We start from the raw sequence: 17,294 nt of genomic DNA, 5'->3' as shown, positions 1-17,294 counted from the left end.
CAGGCAAGAGACAACAAAAAGGGGATGTGAATAGAGAAAGAAGTAAAACTCTCCTTTGCAGATGGCATGATCCTGTATTTAAGGAACACCACAGATTCATCTCCCAAGTTACTTGAGCTGATCCAAAACTTTGGCAAAGTATAAGGGTTGGTATAAAATTAACCCTCAAAAATCAATATTTTCTGAATGCCAACAATGAGAAGAGTGAGGCTGAAATCAGGAAAGCAACTCCTTTAATAGCCTCAAAAAATACCTAGGAGCTAACCAAAGACGTGAAGGGCCTCTGTGATTAAACTTTAAAAACTTGAAAAAGAAAATCAATGTAGGTTTTAAGGAAGTGGAAAAACTTCCCATGCTCCTGGATTGGGAGGATTAACATTGTGAACATGGCAATACTGTCCCAAACGATCTTACAGATTCAATGCAATGCCCATCAAAATTCCAACAACATTTTTCATTGGTATAGAAGAAGCAATCCAAATATTCTATGGAATATTAGAAGACCCCAGATAGCAAAAACAATCCTTAGCAGGAAGAACAGTGCTGGAGGAATATCAGTATCAAATTTCAAACTCTATTACAAAGCAGTACTGGCACATGAACAGACGCGAGGACCAATGGAATAGAATCAAAGACCCAGCAATGAACCCATAGATCTATAGCCACCTAATCTTTGATAGGGGAGCCAAAAACACAGGATGGAAGAAAGACAGGCTCTTCAACAAATGGTGTTGGCAGAATTGGCTATGCACGTGTAGAAAACTGAAGTTAGAGCCTTATATATTACCCTGTACCAGAATCAATTCCAAATGGCTCAAAGACCTCATAAGACCAAATACCCTGAAAATATTACAGAAAGGGATAGGGGAAACACTAAGGCTCCTTGGCACAGGTCAAAACTTCCTAAGTAAAGACACAAAACCACAAGAAATCAAAGAAAGGCTGGGTAAATAGGATTGCATTAAACTCAAGAGTTTCTGCATGGCAATGGGCATAGTTAGCAGGATAAATAGAAAGCACGCAAATTGAGAGAAGATCTTTACTAGCTATTCATCAGACAAAGACCTCATATGTAAAATATACTTAGAACTCAAAAAACTAAACTCCCCCAAAGCAAATCCTCAAAGAAACAACAACCCCATCAATAAGTGGGCTAAAGAGAGACTTCTTCGAAAAATGACTACAAACAAGGCCACACTAATGCTACAAGCACAACCACATTCACTGCAACATTGTTTACCATAGCTAATATATGGAATCCACCCAGATGCCCCCATTAGATGAACAGAACAAAAAATGTATACATACACAATGTATATATTAAAATGGAATTCTAAGCTTCTGTCTGAAAGAATGGCATTACTCCATTCGTAAGGAAATGGAAAGACTTGGAAAAATTATATTAAGTGAAGTAATCCAGACCGAAAGAAACAAAGGCTGCATGTTTTCCCTCATTTGTAATAACTAAAATATATCTAGGCTTCTTAGCAGAGGATCACAGTGGTTCAACAGCAATATGACCATATAAAATGATGCTTATCAAAATGAGCTCCACAAAATGGAAACAAGAGGTGTTTTTCTTTTATTGTACTGTTTGCAGTTATTTCTTTTTTCCCCTTTGTTTTATTCCCTGTTGTCACTGTTTTTGATTTCTGTAACCTTTGTCTTGTATGTAAGTTTATGTGACTTGGGGAAGGGAAGGAAATCACAGAAAAAGTGGGACAAAGGACAAACTTATTCAACAGTGATACTCACTAGATATAATGTTGGAAATGAACTTTACGAGTTAGGGGAGGAAGGGAGTCAGAGAAAACAAGGGAAGGGGTAACACTATTCAAAAAGAAGTGTACTAATTACCTTACTTATGTAACTGTAACCCCCTGTACATCACCTTTACAATACCATTTAGGTTAAAAAACAAAAAGAACTGCACAGGGCTGGGGATATAGCCTAGTGGCAAGAGTGCCTGCCTCGGATACACGAGGCCCTAGGTTCGATTCCCCAGCACCACATATACAGAAAACGGCCAGAAGCGGCGCTGTGGCTCAAGTGGCAGAGTGCTAGCCTTGAGCGGGAAGAAGCCAGGGACAGTGCTCAGGCCCTGAGTTCAAGGCCCAGGACTGGCCAAAAAATACAAAAAAACAAAAAAAAGAACTGCACATTACTCCTACATTTAACTTGAGTGGCTGCAAATACCAGAGAAAAAGACTGGAGGTTGTGGCCCAAGTAGTAGATAGGTACAATTTCCAGTTATCCTCCTCACCCCCCAGTCAAAAGCAAAACCAGAGAGGAGAAGTGACAGATAGTTGATGGATCATCGAACATGTTTGGAAGAGAATTTAAAATTGATATTTATATGGGCTGTTCTATGTCTTAAAGATTCAAAAAAGAGAAAACAGAAGGGCCTAAGGTCACCTGCTTGGAAACTTTGTTAGTACCAAAGAGATGGAAAAAATTCTGACCAAAAGTCTCACAAAAAATACTTATATCAGAATATGACTAGCTTTAATTCTTCATGCTACTTATTTTCCATATGTGATCTTTTCCATTACTTTGAGGGGTTTGTCTGAAAACTAATTATTTCCTTCTTGGCACCATGGTTGCAATTCAGGTAGAGGCCACCTGTTAAATAAAGGAGCCTTTAAAAAGACTTGATTCCATGGTCTATTGTCTAAGCTTTCTCCAGGTGTGGATAACTAAAAGAAAATAAGAAAGTGGCATATTGCTAACTTAAGCTTTGATGGTAATAATATAAATATAGAAAAATAAAGGTCCAACCTTCTTACCAGGTACTATAAAGGATTATACCCTACAATAATTAACCTGTGGAGCAATTGTGTAGGAATAGGGACCACCCCCAGCAATATAAAGTAATGAAACAGACCAAAAACACAGTAAGACTTCTCTCTACAATAAAAGGTGCCTTTAGTATCAGTGGGAGGAAGCAGGAGTATTCAGTTGTGGTGGTGTGTAATTTAGAAAAAACAACATTGACCTAATATGTTGAATAAATTCCAGGTGGGTTTTCATTGTTAATTAAAAATAAAACCATAAAAACACCATAGAAAGATGTATCTATATAATCTTGAGATTTTAAAGAAAAAAAGAGATAAGCATATGTTGTTTAAGTATTTCAAACCCTATGTGTCATATAAAACAACAACAACTCCCCCTCCATAATTATAAGGCAATGACAAGCTGGCTAAAAACCACTTAAACAAAAATAATATCCTTAATATTTAGCAACTTCTGTAAATTAAAAAAAATGATTAACAGATTAGACAATTAGCAACCTCTACCTACCACAAAGAAATAGAAATGGCTAGTTAATCCACTGAAAAAGTTCAACTTTACCATTAAACCACAAAGCATAGATCAATGTAAGTGAGATGTTGGCAAAGATGACTGATTCTGCATGTGTGACTACTATATCTATGATGTACATGTACACTCACATAATACCTAGGGGAGAGGAGAACTAGCAACTTTGTACTGCTGGGGTAGGTAACAATGCCTCACCCTTCTGGAATGCAGTGTAGTGAAAATGTTATCAAAGGTCTGCATAGAGTCTAGACAGAAAGCACAAGTGCATGGTAGAGGGCACCAGTTGGAGTAGCTGGAAGAATCTCTGGAGTGATGTAACTGTTCTCTTATCTTGGACTGATGGGTTTACATGAGTGCATCAAAATTCAAAAAGTGTTGACTAGATAACTGTGTGTGTTCTCATTTTTTTTGTTTTTTTATTTTTGAGATTTTATTGCATGAATAATAAGTATGTTAAGTGATGGATATGTTAATCAGCTTGAATTAATTCTTGTTTTAGTCACTGATGAAAAGCTTTTAATTAAAAATGAGATTTTTCCATAAAATGACATACATTAAATTACACTATCTTTTTGTGAGAGAATACTATATAATGGTCAAATGACATAATGTAAAGACATATGATGATGTGAAAGTTGTTAAGATACAGAAAAGAGAGAAAAGGGAAAAAGAAATACGGCATATTTCTACTTCTGGGAAAAGCATCTGTACAGAAATATCCGGGGGAGAGATAAAAACATTACTGATGACTCTCAGTAATTCCTGTGGGACAGGAAATCAGTACTTTTTTCCCTTTTATGTGCTTTCTATACTAACATATATTGACACAAATTATGTTATTTGAAAGCATCAGGAAGACAATATTAATTGAATAGCTATAAAAGAAACAGGCACATTATTTTTCAAGAAGTAAGACAGTAAGTAAATACTATGCATCTTCTTTCACTAAACTTTACCTGGAATCTTGGTTTACCTGGGATCGGGGTCTGTGTTGCTCTAAGAAACACTCTTTACTTCTTGGTAATTTCTTGGTAGTCTGTACACCACAGTGGTGTGGTGCAGAGAAACCAACCCAGGGCCTCATGCTTGCACGCTACTGCTGCCCTTGCACATGCGCTCCACCACTGTGCCATGCTCTCTGCCCAGGATTTCACCCTGCACTGGCGGTGTTGCTATCTGTGGCTACATGTTACAACTATGATGAAATAACTTAAAAAAAAAAACTCTCAATCTCTCTCTCTCTCTCTCTCTCTCTCTCTCTCTCTCTCTCTCTCTCTCTCTCGGCTACTTTATGCCAATCCTCAGGATCTCTGCTCTTTAAACATTCTTTCCAATAGAAGTAAATGACTTAGGCATGCAGCATAATTTCTGTGGTTCTCAGATGCTCCTGTCAACTAAAAGAAAAAAAAAGAACAACAACAACAAACAAGGATTCTGGAGAGTCCACAATCCATACTGTATACTCGTATCAGAGAAAAGGTAATCTCTTCTGCCCACCCTCTCTCTGAAGGATAAATTTACATTAGCCAAACGCTCTCAGCCTCAGCATTTAAAATCTGGATTTAGCTAAAGAACATTAAAAAAAAAACAAGGCTATTTTTAAAATTTTATCAGCACGTTATCAAATAGCATCATCAAGCACTACTAACAGGTTTAATGAACAGTCTACCTTTCCTCTAGGAGTAAATGAACACGTGCCCTTTCTTCCTGTAGTATCTTTCTTTCAGGTCATTAGGTTAAGAGAACTGTCTAAGTAACATTTCATCATTTTAATTCAGAATGTCTTGTTGGTGCTGCTTGAGTAATTTGTCAATCCTCACCCATACTGCCTCAGGTACACATATGCCTGCCCTCACTCACACCTACTATTTCCAGCGCTTTTGCTAAAAGTTTGGCACTGTGTACACTGCTTTTATGTGAGGCATCTCATTTGATGCTAATAACCTTACAGGTGAAGAAACTGAGGCTTGCAGGTTTGGCTATTCACTCAGTTCCTTCAGCAGTGGTCGGAGCAGGAACTTGGACACAGGCCATCTGATCAGACAGCCAACTGGGTAATGGCATGGTAATTCAGCACGTGGGGTGAGTGGGGAGGTTCTCATCTCGGAACTCTCAGTGGAAGAGAGGAGTGACTGTTTTAAAGGAAGCCTTCCTAGGTTTATTTTATTTTAAAGCATGTACAAAGTGTTCCCCCAGGTGAAAGTGGGTGCTCATGCTAGCAGAAGATGGATACCGTTGTTCTGGATCAAAGGCCTCTGAAAGCCAAGCTGAATTTTTCTTTCTTGTGCTATTGATGATCACTTCCTGTTGGGATCACGGCTGGTAGAAGCTGGAGTTCTGGAAGCAGCATGACTCTTGGTGTGATAGAGAGCCCATCACTTGTTACCACATGGTTTGGGCAAACAGCCTCATTGCTTTGAACTTTACTCACTTGTAGAATGGGAACGTTGCTGGTTATCTGAGGGGGTTGTGAGAAAGGGTCTCTATCCTGTGAGCTCCATGTAGCTCTGGTGAAGGTTAACGAGACAAGATAAATAAATACAGCCCTGCAAACATGTGCCCAAGAATGAGGTGGCATCCTGGGCCACGACACCTTCTACTGTAAGCAGAAAAGTCAAAGTAAAAAGAAAACAAAGGGATACGCATTTGATTTCTAAGCAAGGATACAGAGAATATGTGATTTCTACTGTCAGGTACTTTTCATAATTGTATTACTCTGAATAACAGATACTTGGCTAAAATCTGCTGACTGAGTAGTTTCAAAAGGGATTTAACAATCAAGTAGCTTATCAGAAATGTCCAAACAAATCTATGAAAATATATGTTATGTTGGGAGGCAGATTAAAATTTACTTGGAAACGTTTACTTGGTTTTTCTTTGTGTGTGTGTGTGTGTGTGTGTTGGAGGATCTTGAATTCAGGGCTTTGTGCTTGCTAGGCTAGAATGCCACACTCCCAGACTTTCGCACTTGTTATTTTTCTTCCGGTGGTGTTATTTTTGTATAGGACCAGGCTTGGACTTTGATCTTCCTACCTCTGCCTTCTATGGAGCAGCATACAGGCATGCACCATCTTGCCCAGTTTGCTGGTTGAAATAGGGGCTCGCTCGCTTTTTGCCCAGGTTCACCTTGATCTAAGATCCTTCTGACTTGTACATTCCTTGAAATTATATCAGGTCACCATTTGTTTTTGTTTTTGTTTTTTGGCCAGTCCTGGGGCTTGGACTCAGGGCCTGAGCACTGTCCCTGGCTTCTTCTTGCTCAAGGCTAGCACTCTGCCACTTGAGCCACAGCGCCCCTTCTGGCCATTTTCTGTATATGTGGTGCTGGGGAATCGAACCCAGGGCCTCATGTATACGAGGCAAGCACTCTTGCCACTAGGCCATATCCCCAGCCCCACCATTTGTTTTAATGTAGTGAATTGGAAGAATCAAATGAGCTTCGTAACTTCTCATTGGTCAGGTAAATAAAGGGTCATTTCTCTGGGCTCCTGCCTCGGATATGTTACTACCTACTATCTTTTATGACCTCTGAACCTAAAGTCTCAGTATCCTCTTCAGTAACATGAGGCAACAATCCCAACAACCTTTCCCATAGGATTGTTAAGAATCCTATAGGAACACAAGGTTCCTGGCCAGTGACTGAAAGCATTTCATCATTGACTCTCAGTTCCTGTTCTAAGTAGAAGTCTTCCTCCTGGTGACATCTGATCTCCCTTGGGATACTGGAGCATAAACTCAGTGTGGATGTGTGTCATGTCTGAGGTTACTTCACTTCCCACACCTCATACACTATTTACACTAACAATATTCAAATGAAATCAGGACGGCTTGCAACATGTGGCAACTGAGTTAACTTGACCTATGCAAAGAAGCAGAACTCTTTAAATACTGTGGTCAATGCTGCTGCTGCTGCGAAGTTTAGCATTGCTTGATAATAAATATCTATACAAAGCTTGAGAGTTTATAATTATTTGCTATTGGCTCTACTGGTTCTAAAGCACACTTGAAGACAAAATGCATATTATATTATCTGCCATTCTGAATTGATCAAAGTATGGTTTGTAAGACAGCTGCAGTTTAACAAGCAAAAAAGGCTCATTATCCAAGTGTAGGAAATCAGACAGCAAAATTTACCTACAGGCTGGAAATTAGAATTTCTGAATTAAAGAAAGAAGGCATAGAAACAAACAGAAACTGTAGAGCTCTGATAAAAGCTACATGAAGCATAATTACAGTAACTACTGAAAGAATTACTCCCCAAAAGCTGATGATGAATGAGTATTTGGTTTGTATCTGATTGCTTAGTTTAAATTTTAATGTTAAGGGGTTTCCTAGTTTTGGCAAGAAGAACAAGGGGGAGTACTTTACAGCTAGTGAGTAAAAAATAGAACTAGTTCTTTTGAGATTATTTTGCAATACACTTTAATAGCAAAATGCATTCTCCTTTTGACTCTAAGAACTACCAATATTGCTTTGTTCAGATTCACTGCGCCAAGTACATTTTATTAATTTGATTTACAGCTTCAGGTATTATTGTATTATGCACTCTCTCTCAGCTGGGGATCTCTGGGCCCCTCTACAGCCCACAGAAACCTAAATTGTTCCAGCATTGTTTTTTGCTAACTGCAGCATGTCTTACGATGTTCAGGCTTCCCCTGTCTCCTGTACTCTGGCTTTCTCTGGTGTGCACTATGTGAAAAGAATTGAAGTCTCAGTTTTCTGGAGTCTCCAAGTGAACACCATACACAGAAGTTCAGCTCCAATGGAGGCTATTAAGAGGTCCTAGAGATGTCATATCACCCACTGAACCCCTCAACACCAATCAATCCCCTTGTCTCACAGAAGCAGTCTGCTGACTGCTTTTTATGATTTCAGTATGCTGCTAAGGACCTGTTCTTCAACCTGTGAGGCCAACAACACATAGTATTTTCCCCAAGAAATGTATTACTCTCACTGAGGACAATTCAGAGCCAATTACTAAATATTTTTTAAGGCGAACAGTATCTTTCATACTAAGAATAATTGAGCACCATGCAAATTTTCTTTAAAACATTTGACCTTGCTAGATGTTGACCTGGAAGAAATGAAATCCTCTTAGGTATCCTCATAGTATTCAAAATTATGAGGATGCAACACACAATTCAATACCACCAAGTTTGAGACAATGTACCAGTCCTGCATGCATCTTAACAGAAGAAGAGCTGCATGGTACAGAATGCTCAAGAATCTCTAAAGAGGAAAAGGGAGAACTGGTACCCAATTCTGAGGAGTTGTGGCCCCATGTCGGTGGGATAAAATACTGTGGCTCCTCTCAGCCCTTTCCTACCTCAGTTTGGCTCTGACTATGGGCACAGTGCAGGAAGTGCAAGGCAGAAGACTATAACTAATGCCCCAAGTTCCTGGCTGGAAGATGGCAAAGGGGAGACCTAGGATGGTAGACACTGAAGGGACTGCAAAGAAGGAAAGAGATTCCATAAAGTCGGTGCGGTGGGGGATTTCATTCTTTACTTGACTGTAAGCTTTGAGAACTTAAATAGGAGACAGACTCACAGCCAGATACCAGGCAGGCGGTGGCTCATATGGAAGACAGATGCATAGAGACCCTACGAACAAGACTGCCACTGAAATCAAACCCTTTACTAGACCCAAGTGGGCCATCTGCTATGACAATGGTAACATTACACACAAGATTTAAACCAGGACTCAGAAACTCATAGTACTCAAAATGGTGAGGATAAAATCAACAACTATCTTGCATACAAGAACTAGGAAAATCTCAGGCTATAAGGGAAAACCAAGAAGCTACCAACACTGAGATGAAGACATTTAAATTATCTGAGTGTTTAAAGTAGTTATTGTAAAAATGCTCTAAGAAATAAAAGCAAACACTCTTGAAATAAGTGGGAAGACAGAAAGCTTCAATCTAACCAATGCAACAGCAATACTTACAAGATAATATGTTATAAACTGTACAGCTTGGGGGAGGTTGGGGAGGAAGGAAGGTGGGAGAAAAATAAGGGAGGAGGTAACAAGTTTGACAAGAAATGTACTCACTATCTTACGTATGTAACCATAACCACTACATACATCACCTTGACAATAAATTTAAAATAAATAAATAAATAAAAGATAATAGGAATAAAATAATCAAAATTGAAAACCCATCAGATGGGCCCATTAAAGATAACTAAGAGAAGAAAAAGTCACTAACCCTGAATCCTCAGAAACAATACATTGCAAACTGAAAGAAAATGATTGGAAAAATACAAACAAGAAAACAAAAAATAGATCCTAGGGAACCATGGAGAAATACTGAAGGTCTAAAATTCAAAATAGTCAAGAAAACTCAACATAGCAAATATGTTAATTCTCCTCAGATTAATCAATAAACTGAATGAAATTCAAATAAAAATCCAGGAAATTTTTCTGTAGATAGACAAATGGATTCTCAAGTTTATATAGAAAGGCAAAGAGCTAGAATGGTCAAAGAGATCTTGGAAGAAACATAGGCTTTTAGGAATCATACTACCCAATTCTAAGACTTACTATAAAACCAAAGTAATCAAGCTTATAGACGCGATGAAGAGACAAACATATAGACTGTTGGAACAAACTGGAACACTCAGGAGAAGGCCCATCTACACCCAGCAGACTGACCAGGAGACCAACCCTCATCCCCTACACAGAAGACTGACCAGGAGAAGGCTCACATATACACAGAGGACTAACTAGGAAACCTACCTACACACAGTGGACTGCAGGAGACACCTCAGCCACATACAGTGGACTAATTGGGAGAAAGTTCATCTATACACAATGGACTGACCAGGAGAAGGCTCCCATACACATTGTAGACTAACAAAGAGACCTACCTACACACAGTGGACTGGCCTTTGATAAAGTTGAAAAGGCTTCCCAACGGATAGTCTTTAAGAATTTTTACTGTAACAACTGGATAGCCATATGAAGAAAATTAATGACCTAGGGCTTACACATTACATAAAATTTTACTCAAAAAGGATAATAAACCTAAATGTAAAATGTCAAACACTAAAACTCAGTGAGGGCAGAATGAGTTAGGTCACTGATGGAAGTGTGAGGTTCCAGAATAGAAGACTCTGACATTAAAGCAGTGGGAGAAGATGTACCTAAAGAGAAAGGGAAAATCAGGACTGGCTGTACTTACGGAACCCAAAAGGAGAATACTTGGAGCAATATATCAATACGACCTCTAAACCGAGATGTGTCTGGTCTCAAAAGACTCATGGATTTTAAATGAAAATGGTGTTAATAACATGGCTGGAATTCTTCAGAGAATTTGTGTGCAGTCAGACCAGTGAAAATGCTGTACAATCCAAGAGGTAGTCATTGTTTTTTGATAGGAGAAGGCTTGACTCATGTTTAAATGGCAATGAGGACAAGTCAATGGAGTGAGAAAGAGAGAGAAGAGAAGCTACTGATGAAGCAGGATTTCCGGGGAGAGAAAGGAGCAGGTTCAATTGTTAGAGCCAGTGTCCACATTCACTAGAGAGCAGGCAAGGAAAATAGGATGGATCCAGACAATTACCAACAAACTATTCATTTTCAAGAGAATGAAAACAATGTCCACATGCAAGATAAATTCAGCAACTTTCTTAGAGCCCCAAAATAATGAACTAGAGAACAGATTAGAAAAATGGCTTATCACGGCTCAAAATTAAGACAAAAATTCAAAATTTTCTATGTCAAAAAAAATCTGAAAGGCAAGTCATAGGGAACAAGACATTCAGAATACCTATGTCTTCCAGATTGTGTAAAGAACTATAAATGAAGAAGAAGAAAAATGAGAAACTTATAAAGGTAAGTAAAACCTTAAACTATACTGTGTAAATGAATAAAAATAGTTAAAAGCAAACAAGAATCACAAAATCAAATAGTACATATATAACTCACAAACTGTGAGACCTAGAGAAGGATTGCTGTGGGAGTGTCCAAGATTCTGCTGTAGCATGCCTAAGGTGGTGATACCATGAACACCAAATCAGGAAAATACCAGAGTGACACCGCTTGAGAAAAATGGCCAGACACTGAGACGTGGAAAGAAAGCTTCCCACGTCATCCTCTGGTAAATAAAGACTGGGATGATGTGGGCACTGCAATTGAAATATTTGTTTGCCACCTGTAACAAACTAAAACTAGATTCTTATATATCACTCTGCACCAGAATCGATTCCAAATGGATAGAAGACCTTGAGGTAAAAGCAGATACCCTGAAAACATTGTAAGAAGGCATAGGGGAAACATTTGGGCTCCTTGGTACAGGTAGAAACTTACAACAAATCAAAGACAGGTTGGACAAACGGGATTGCATCAAACTGCAGAGCTTCTGCTCTGCAAAGGACATAGCTTGCAAGATAAACAGAAAGCCCACAGATTGGGAGAAGATCTTCACTGGCCATTCAACAGACAAAGTCCTCATATCTAAAATATATGCAGAACTCAAAAAATTAAGTTCCCCCCAAACACATCCTCAAAGAGACAACTGCCCCCTTAATAAATAGGCTAAGCACCTAAAGAGAGACTTCTCTGAAGAGGAAATGAGAATGGCCAAGAGATATTTGAAGAAGTGCTCTACATCACTGGCCATAAAAGAAATGCAATCAAAACAACACTGAGATTCTATCTCACCCCAGTAAGAATGTCCATTATCAAGAAAACTAATAATGACAGATGCTCATGGGGATGTGGCCAAAAGGGAACCCTACTACACTGCTGGTAGGAGTGTAAGCTTGTTTAACTGCTCTGGAAAGCAGTGTGGGGGTTCCTTAAAAGGCTAGACCACACTAAAGCACAACTATGTTCATTTCAGCACAAGTTACCATCACCAAAATATGGAACCAACCCAGATGCCCCTCAGTAGATGAACAGATCAAGAAAATGCGGTACATATACACAATGGGATTCTATGCCTCTAGCAGAAAGAATGACATTGCCCCATTTGTAAGGAAAAAAAAAATCATACTAAGTGATGTGAGCCAGACCCAAAGAAACACAGACTCTATGGTTTCTTACATTGGTAACAATTAGTACATGTCTAGGATAGTCCTAGTAGAAGATCACAATAGCTCAATAGCTATGTACATATGAACATGTAAGATGATGCTAAGCGAAATGAACTCCAAGTTATGGAAATAAGTGGTTTATCATTGTTGCTGTATGTTCAACATACCATGTGAATGATGCCACTTTCTTTTGTCTTTCTTCCCCAGGGCTTTACCCCTGATGTCAGTGTTACTGATCTTGGTACCCTGGGTATTGTATATATGTTTATCGGAACTAGGGAAGGGAAGGGGAACATCAAAATGGAGAGACAAAGGGTAAAAGGTGAACCAATGCAACAGCAAAACTTTCAAAACTGTACAACTCGGGGGGAGGAAGGGGAAAGGTAGGAGAAAAATGAAGGAGAAGGTAACAAGTTTGATAAGAAATGTACTCACTGCCTTATGTATGAAACTCTAACCCCTCTGTACATCACTTTGACAATAAAACAAATTAATTTTTAAAAAGTGAAAAAAAGTATTTGCTGCCATTGCACTTCTCATTTGAGATATGATGGAAATATACATAAGTGATACTCTAAACTACATATATAATGTAAATGCTTAAGGCTTTACCAGAAGAAGCAAAAAGAAGAAGCTATGTTCACTAATGGTATCTCATAGTGAGGCATGAGTAGGTAGATGTGAAAATCAATCCTTTAACATCTGTATTATTAAAATTTCACTAGATATTCAGACAACTGGCACTTATTACTTTATATATATACTATGCTAACTTCAGAGACACACTTCAAAATTTCTCCAGTCTGGTTCATGATTTTCAAAACTTCCATCTCTAGCAAAACCAGTGACTGATGGATAAAACTGACCTTAAACACAAGCCGGAGTGCAGTAGTAAAACTCAGAAAAAATAAAGTCCATCTCTTACAGTTTTAATCTAGAATTATTTAGGAGTTTTTCAAAACCAAGAATAAGAAAAATCAGAGATGAGCCTTCTGAGAAGAACCATGTTGAAATGTGTGCAGTTTTATTAAAAACAGAAGCAAAGCAGACTACATGTGTATTTTTAAAATTTTTACAAAGGCAACCTGTTTCTCCTAAAATGTTTTTTTTTTTTTATTCACCAAGCACTGCAAAAAACCTTAATTAATCTTTGAGATTCGAACTGCCTTAAAGAAAAGCCTAGCGTGATATTTACTTGGGAGTATAAATTGGAATGACATTAGGGGCGGGCCATTTGAGAACATTCAGCAGAAGCCTAACACAAACACTCACTGATTTAGCAATTCCAATTTTAGAAATTTATCTTGAGAAAGTGGACAGTCTTCATAGCATTATTTATGATAATAGAAAGTGGAAAAAGCCTAAGTACACATGGGCATGGTCATTTATAAGACAATTCAGACTATGTTTATCATATAATGGAATATTAAATAATGCTACACATTAAAATCATTTCATAACATTATGTATGACAGTGAGAATTCGTCACTATACATTGCTGAGGGGAAAAAGCAAGTATAAACTAAAACATATGATCTTTTTCCCCCTTAAAATATGCATGTGCATACACAGGTCTGGAAGGGTATAAATTAATATGTATAAATGACTAAATATTTTACATATTTTTATAGTATATAAATTAATATGTGCATATTAGACATTTGATTTTGAGATCACAACTGAACTGGTTTTTATTGACTTTTATGATGGGGCCTGTGATCTGATTTTTTTCTTCATACTAATCATTAACAATGTTTACTTCAGGAACCATGCAACATTACAGTTTTTCACATATTTACAGTACTGAATATTGTGGATACAATGAAGAAAAAATGAAGGAAAAGAAGAAGTCAGACAGACCATTGTTGTATTTGGTAAAGTTTAAAAACAATCTTGCATTTAACAATCTGGGAAGACATTTTCAAGAGAACAAGTTAGTGAGCAGTTAATGTTCACAAGATTTCGGTCTGCTCTCACAGGTTTAATTTTTTGTGGTAAGAGCAGGTGGCTTTCTTTTTTATAAGTCTCTCCACTGCCTCGTTAGCTTCAGCTCTCTCAAAACTTTTCTTGGGAGCTAATCAAGCTTTATCTAAGCAAACCCAAACTGGCATATGGACCTCGTCCACATGGTCACATGAACCCTTTGGCTGTTGCCTCCTGCCATGTGTCTAACCCATTTCATGAAATCCCGACTTGAAGATGTGTTCTATAGCTGTGCATATTTGGTGTTGTAAAACTAAGAAACACAGTGGCAAAGAGACTATCCTATCTGCAAAACTACAATCCAGTGTCAACCATCCCTACTGATGGTATATGCCCCCACAAAAAAACAATCCTACTAATTCAGAGTGAAAAATGTCCACCATGTACTTCAGCTTAGTCCACTAATAACACTGCTTTAAATCCCTCGGTAGATAGCAAAATCTGGGACTAATTATCAAACACCATACACACTGTGTACAGTAGACTCCTATTTCTTTTCTTTCCCCTCCCACTTTTTTTTGCATAAAAAAGTCGAATGCTGCTGAATGGTACCCAAATGTCTGTTGTGTACCATGCCAATACAGCAGCTCAGCCAAAAATGCGAATAGGAGAGCTTGCCAAGTAAAAGAAAACATAACAAATTGGTAATGGTTTCTATCTTGACAGAAAATGAAAATGATCCCTCAATGTGTGGCCACTCATGCGGACACATAAAAATGTCTTAGAAGCAATCATTTTACCTCAGATAACAGACCCTGACAGTGTAGCACAGCAGACTGGCTGACTTTCACTTCTTAGAAAAGCGGCAACCATGACCTACAAAATCGTCTGGGAAGCATGTAATTTATGCATAACACACGGGCACATGCCATGCACTCATAATATTTGCTATAAATCATTTGAATATGAGTCTCTTTTCTTGTGTAGAATATAGTTTTATGAACAGGGTCTCAGTCTCCAGAGACTTGATAAAGGTGAACTTTCCTACTTGTGATACTGTTGCATATAAGGTTACCAAGCCAAGTGGTCTACATTGCAATAAAAAGGAACCATGGAAGAACCCTATGTACACTATGTTGGTCTACATAGTGCTTTGAACACTAAAGGCATTTTTATTATTAGCTGAAACAAATACCAAAAATATTATGGAGGTGCAAAGTACACAGATCTGATTTTCTATTTATGAGATTACAATTGAAAGCAGAAATAAACCCTTTGATGACCTGCTGATGGTTCTTTCAGTGTTTTGTTTTTTTTTTTTAAATTTTTTTCTTCAGATGGAGAATTGGCCAACATTACTGAACAGGGATGTTTTTCCCCCTCCTCATCTGGTGAAGTTTTTCAATTTGTTTAGCTTTCTATTGCGATGTTACATGGAACAGTGAAAAAACATGAATGACACTTTTAAAAACACATAATTGATATCTGAACATAATGAGGAATTCAAAATGAGAGAACACTGAACAAAGGGGGTAGGAAGAACATTGGGAAGTGAAGTGCTCTTGCCAAGTTGAAAGTAAAGTTGAATCTTGTGGGTTAGGAGTTTCAAATGAAACTTCTGGGGTTTGAATTTGTTGGTGACTTTCCTGTTCAATAAAAAAAGGCTTAAATGGCTTATAAAAAGGTTAAAAAAACTTATTGGGCATCACACTGCTCTTACAAAACACCATCTTGATGAGTTAAGTGTAAATGAATCAGAAACACATGGGTCATATTTCCTTAAAAATGCATATGGATTAAAAAATAAGGGGAAGAGAACTTGGCAAAACATTTTTTTGTGTGGTGGCTGAACCGAAAACATTTGAAAGATATTTTGAGACATTCAAGGAATCCAAAATAAAACTAAACCTGTCCAGTCATATAAAAACAGAAAGCTCTTCTATGCAGTGTACGTTTATTTCCATGGGTCAATCAACACTCACTGAGCCTTGGCACAGAACTATGGGAGGAGCCAGCTTCTGCCTTCAAGCAACTTTGAATTTAACTATAAACAAACAGATAAGTAACTGAAACCTGCTACAAGAGATCAAGGATTTTATAAAAATTGGCACCATGACCTAGATCATACGGAAAGGATAAATTAATCAAGGAGTAACTGTTTTCAGGGTGCTCAGGTAGGTAGGCTTCATTCCATTCAAATCATCACCCCATCAACCCTTTTGGTTCAGTAAGTCTATGCAGTTACAGACCTTACTTGTTTAAATGTTTTCTTAGTAAGTGTTTTTAATGTCTTTTAAAAAATATCTGTCCCAGCCCTCCTTCGACAATCTATATCCAACAGACCTTGCTAACAGGTTTCCTGGAGATGGGAGTCCTGTTTGCAGGTCATGATTCTGAGTTGGGGAGATGGCACTGTGTGAGGGTTCAGAGGCTCCAGGGTGGCGGGGGGTGCGGGGGAGTCTTATGTAGGGGGGGCTGCACTGGCTTGACTGTTTCCGTATGTATGGGGAGGCCTAACCTATTTTAGATAAAATCAGTGTGGGGACAGAGGGGTATGATAAAGGAAGACAGGTATTATTTAAAAAAAAATACTCTTTCATTCTGTCACCATGGGATAAAGGTCTAAGCAACAGAAAGGTACATGTCATTATTGTCTTCATTCTCCTTTTGTTTTTGGTGGGGGGGGGGGGCGCGGTGCTGGGGCCTGAACTCAGGGCCTGGGTGCTGTCTTTTACATTTTCTGCCTAAGGCTGGTGTTATATCACTTGAGCCAAACCTCCACATGCAGCTTTTTGCTGGTTACTTGGAGAGAAGAGTTGTACAGACTTTCCTGCCTGGGCTGGTTTCAAACTTATAAACCTCAAATCTCAGCCTCCTGAACAGCTAGGGTTCCAGGCATGGGCCACAGATGCCTGGCTTATTTCCCTCATTTTCTATCGTTGTCTTTAAAAGCTGGAAAGCAGCCAAAGCTAAAATATAACTAAGTTCATATTGCTAAGGATCCCG

General features: G+C 38.3%; 1 protein-coding gene across 2 annotated transcripts in view; it reads right to left on the bottom strand.

Moving 5' to 3' along the window:
* Nucleotides 1-17,294, bottom strand: part of Cwc27 (CWC27 spliceosome associated cyclophilin) — a 186,686-nt gene that overhangs the window by 17,818 nt on the left and 151,574 nt on the right. The gene's annotated exons all lie outside the window — the stretch shown is intronic.

Source organism: Perognathus longimembris, chromosome 19 (assembly GCF_023159225.1).
Source record: "Perognathus longimembris pacificus isolate PPM17 chromosome 19, ASM2315922v1, whole genome shotgun sequence".
In the NCBI taxonomy this organism is placed as follows: Eukaryota; Metazoa; Chordata; class Mammalia; order Rodentia; family Heteromyidae; genus Perognathus; species Perognathus longimembris.
The sequence above is the reverse complement of the archived record's forward strand: the minus strand, read 5'-3'. Positions and strand labels throughout refer to the sequence as shown.